The sequence below is a fragment of the Panthera leo genome, chromosome B1, assembly GCF_018350215.1.
Source record: "Panthera leo isolate Ple1 chromosome B1, P.leo_Ple1_pat1.1, whole genome shotgun sequence".
In the NCBI taxonomy this organism is placed as follows: Eukaryota; Metazoa; Chordata; class Mammalia; order Carnivora; family Felidae; genus Panthera; species Panthera leo.
In genome coordinates this window covers 104,885,184-104,890,408 of record NC_056682.1, presented here as the reverse complement: position 1 = coordinate 104,890,408, position 5,225 = coordinate 104,885,184, and the positions used below count along the sequence as shown (strand labels likewise).

Below are 5,225 nucleotides of genomic sequence, written 5' to 3'. Positions count from 1 at the left end.
CTCATACAATTCTGGTGGGAATATAAACTGATACAGATGCTCTGGAAAACAGTTTGGCAGTTTCTTTAAAAATTAAACATGCAACTACCATACAATGCAGTAACTGCACTCCAGGCATTTATCACAAAGAAATGAAGACACGCATTCATATAAAAACCTCATATGAATGTTTATAGTCAGTTTTTCTTTTAAAGTTTACTTATTATTTATTTTTGAAAGAGAGAAATCATGTGTGCACAAGCAGGAGAGGGACAGAGAGAAAGAGAATCCCAAGTAGGCTCCACACTGTCAGCATGGAGCCCGCTGTGGGGCTCAAACTCACAAACCATGAGATCATGACCTAAGCTGAAATCAAAAGTCAGACGCTTAACCAACTGAGCCATCCGGGTGCACCCCCTCATCATCGTTTTAATGCACAATAACAAAAACTGGAAACAAACTATATGTCCTTCATCAATCATATCATCAGACATGTTACCGCACATGAATGATTGAACAGATTACGGTACATCCAATTCATGGAATACTGCTCAGCAATAAAAAAGGAACACACTATTGACACACACAACAATCTGGATGAATCTCCAGAGAATCATGTTGAGTGTAAAAAGATAATCTCAAAAGGTTACACACTGTACTATTCCACTTATATAATATTCTTGAAATGACAAAATGATAGAAATGGATAACAGATTAGTGGTTTCCAGGGGTTGAGGAGAAGGTGTGAGTGGGAGAGAAGTGAGTATTGCTATAAAGGAACAACATGAGGGGCCCTGTGATGATGGAAATGCTCTATCAATGTCAACATCCTGGTTGTGATACTATATTACAGTTTTGAAAAATGTTACCTCTGGGGGGAAATGGATAAAGGATCACTGGATCTCTCTGTGTTATTTCTTACAACTGCATGAGAATCTATAACTATCTCAAAAATAAAGTGTTTAATATATATAAAAAGTTTAATTTAGATACACAGAAGGACATCTTCCACTTAATGTAAAACAGGATTTGTGGAAGTTTTGGCTAAGACCCCAAAAGAGTAAATACTACATTCCAAAGTGAAGATCATAACCACCCTGTAAAGATTTGTACAAAAAAGTTGAGGATAATTGGATGTAAGACTCTGAATGACTTCACCCACTTCAAAGGTATCAAATGACTGAGAATTAAAGATTGGAGGAGAAGGTTTTCAAGAATCACTGTTGTTATGCTGTGATAGCATCCTTCCTCTCAAGAAGAGAAGTAGATGGTAGTCCCTCTTCATCCTAAATGAAGAGAGAAGCTTTAAGGAGGCCATTAGCAGAACTTAAGGTCTGGGGGACATGGGTGTGTTTACTTCCCATTTGGAAAATCCAGAAAGCTAGAGAATGGCTGGGTAGTCCTCAGAGGCCAGAGACACGCAGGGGTAACATGGCTGTTGTCGAGTGGTAACTCTGTAACAGGATTTCTACTTTTCCTGAATTCCAGGAATAAAATCCTATTCCCAGAGTTTGTTGGGGCAAACAATGTGATTTCCCAGTGAACCAAATGTGTACCACTCACTTAAGAAAGCCAGCATGGAGTTTTCTTAGGTCCTGCCCATTCATGGCTAAGATGGGTAAATAGTTCTCTGCAAAAAGGGGGAGCCTGGGTGGCTCAGTCGATTAAGCATCCGACTCTTGATCTCAGCTCAGGTCATGATCTCACGGGTTTGTGAGTTTGAGCCCCACATTGAGCTACACGCTGTCAGTGCAGAGCCTGCTTGGGATTCTCTCTCTCCCTCTCTCTCTGTCCCTCCCTTGATTGCTCTCTCTCTCAGAATAAATAAATAAACTTAAAAAAAAATAGTCTTCTGCAAAAAGAAGCTAAGTAAATAAATAAAGCCAAGGACCAGAAGGACAACATGCATTAGCTCTTGTTATCAGAACCCACAGGGAGAGTGGAGTGGGTCTTGGAAGAACCCATGAAAATGCTCATGAGAACAAGAGTCTATTTTAAACATCTGCCAAGTCCAGAATTGGCAATGCTAGATCAAGAAGACAGTACTAGTTTAGTAGGAAATTTTCCTGTAAGCTGCTTCCAATAAAACTCCTCTGTCCCCACACTCCAACCTTGGGAGGGCCTGTAGGCCTAACCAAGATGGAGTTGGAGTATCCTTGTGGAGAAAGAGAACCAGCAGACTGTACTTTCCTTTCTCTACCTCATGGACTGATAGCTTTAGGCCAGCAACTCGCCTGGAGGTGGGCAAGGAGAGAAGCCTTAAACTCAAAAGCCAGAATTAAATTTTGACCTTATACTGTTATTGTTAAATGGAGACTGAAGCTTTAACATATAACTCTTCCTAATACCTAAGAATGACCAGAAAAAAACATGAAAACTGCTTAAATTTTCATCCAGGGATAGGGGAAGAACCAGCCTCCCAGAAAGGCTAGCAGAATAAAATAATTAATTTGTTTGATGAATGAATCCTTATTCAGTATTCTAAATACAAAAGTACTGTTCCTATACATTTTAACAATTTTTTTTCCAAATTGTCCTATTACCACATATACATATGTGCATATATGCGTATACACATGAGTACAGAATTATGTACCTTTCCTCCTACTATGAATATCTGTTTACAGCAAAAACCAATCTAGACTTAGAAATAGATGTGGGAGAGTTGCTTCTTCATAATATGATTTCCAGTTTTTCTGAATTATTTGACTTACTGAACAGTAAATACAGTACTACAAAAGTGAAACTGTACATTTTGGCTTGAGGTAAGTCTTACCATATGTAAGGTTCAGTTTTTAGAAGAATAGCAAACCATTTTAGTTGGAAATTTAAGTTAGAAAATAGCTACTATCCAGGGTGAGAAAATGTCCATGTTTTTCCCCTGAGTAAAGATTTTCAAATTTTTGTGGCCAATGGCCAAAGCTGTATTTCTTTGCTAAATTTCACCAGGATCAACATGCTTTGATTTATTGTACACGTGACCCATAAATGGATGGGAGAAAAACATTAGAGATAATTCAAATCAGAGTGAATTCTGAATAACCAATGACTGGCCAGTAAACACTAATTCTGCACATTCCTAGGTCATCTGACATAAATGCCCAGAGGAGAATCCTGGGAATGGAGAATGAAGGGTGACTCTAATGATTTCTTTTTGATGCACTCCTTTATAATACGAAACAGATTTAGCATGTTAGCCATAATTTGCTTTCAATATCTTCATTAGGATTGCCTTTTAATATTCATTTGAAACAATTCTTTGCAATTCAGAAATTTAATTCTAAATATTATAAAAACTACAGTATTTGCATTGGCTACAAAAATATGTCACATGCTTTAAAGAATGTATACCACTAAATCTATTTTTACGGTAGTTTAGTATAAAGTTACAAAAATAATTTTTAGTATTTTTCTAATCCAAATTTCTACACTAGTACCTTTCTTTATAATAATAATTTTTTTAACATTTATTTATTATTGAGAGACAGAGAGACACAGAGCGTGAGCAGGGGAGGGGTAGAGAAAGGGGGAGACACAGAATCTGAAGCAGGCTCCAGGTTCTGAGCTGTCCACACAGAGCCTGACATGGGGCTTGAACTCACAAACTGCAAGATCATGACCTAAGCCGAAGTCGGTCGCTCAACCAACTGAGCCACCCAGGCGCCCCAATAATAATTTTCTTTAATGGTATAAAGTTCAATAGTACTTTGTAAATTCTGAGAAGAGATCTTCTACCTTTTCTTTTTTTAGTTATAAAATAATAAAAATATCTTAAATCCCAAATAGATCATGAAAAAAATAATCAGTATTTCATGATGATATTATACAATTAATCTCTCTTTATATGTGGGTATTATTTTTGATTCATCACAGAGTACACTTTCTTTTTCTAATTGTTTTTACCATTTCAAATTCTGGAGGGAGAGAATACTCAATTTCAAAGTAAGAATTAAGTTGTAAAAACAAACAAATTAAAAACAGCATAAGGCTATTAATTTGAATGAGCTATGTCATAAAATTTCATATTCTTTTAAGAACCACAGAATAAGAATATGATGTGTTTGTTTCATAAACAATTTCATCTATGCAAATAATTTGATAGTAATCTTCTTAGAGAAAAATTGTACATGCTCTTATATATATTTCACTTAGACAAGTTTTTAACTCAACATTTTCTATAATACTAACAGATACAGCGACCTATTAAAGAAAATAAATTATAAAAGAGATAAATTAGGAAAAAATTACTTTAATTACAAAGGGATATTTACTTCCTTAGTCTTCTATCTCACAGATCTTTAAAATAGTTGTAATTTTAGTGTATTTAAATAAGAATTGATTTACAGGAAATGTTTCAGAAAATGTGCACAAATAATAAAAACTTTTATAGAAAGTAGTGTTCTATATGCATTCCTTCCTAATTATAAGTAGTTTTAAAGCCTCTTTCTTTTCTTGACACTTTAAATGCTTTAAAATGTAATGAGCATTAAAAAAAACCTATTGCAATACTATGTAGAGTGAATTAAAAAGAATTTCTAGGATTAGTCCACTTGTTGGAAGAGCATTTCCCTTCATTTGGATTTTGTTGTATTTACCTCTGATACAGTTATTTTGGTCACAGCAATAAATAAAGTATAATTGGTATCAAAGATATATATGCAACACTGTCAAAACTCTGAGTCTTTCCTTTGTCTTTTTCCCTTTTCCATTAATCAATTTAGAAAAAAAGAAATATTTTCCACATTTTACCTTTTGGTTTGCTCTTTACTTGCCTATTTTTGTCTTTTAGTATCTAATGAATACAATTTATGACTTCCTTCCTTTCCCCTTCTCATACAACATTAGCTTATGCTCCACAGTTCTATGTTGTTATTTTTCTAAGTTTCTCCTAGTTGTCATGGGGAATTACCTTGATGCAATGGTGGCCTCCAAGTACAATGCAAGCCAAGCTATCCCAGGGGTCACAGAACAGACAGGCTCAAAGACCAAATGGAGATTCTCAAATCACGCATCCCTGTAAAGCAAAGAGGAAAGAGATGGGGTAAGTTACCACACTTAGGTTGCAAGTGGGAAGGACTACACTCCATGAATCCCAAGGTATGCAATGTTTATATGTGTACACTCTCCCTGTGTGTGTGTGTGCATGCATGCTATATCAGCCTTCCTCACTGATGAGCTGGGGACAGACTGACATTTAGGCAGGGAGGTCAACAGAGAGAAGGTGCGTGGGGCCAGTGATAGACACT

At 35.9% G+C, this 5,225-nt stretch overlaps 1 long non-coding RNA gene across 1 annotated transcript in view; it reads right to left on the bottom strand.

The window, feature by feature from the left end:
* Nucleotides 1–990: 990 nt before the first annotated feature.
* The window catches only part of LOC122217927, a 9,432-nt gene continuing 5,197 nt past the window's right edge, over nucleotides 991–5,225 (bottom strand). Inside the window, exons 2-3 of the long non-coding RNA XR_006201759.1 lie at nucleotides 4,889–4,993; nucleotides 991–1,265 (exon numbers count right to left, since the gene is read on the bottom strand). This is a non-coding gene — a long non-coding RNA (uncharacterized LOC122217927). The remainder of the gene's footprint in view (nucleotides 1,266–4,888; nucleotides 4,994–5,225) is intronic.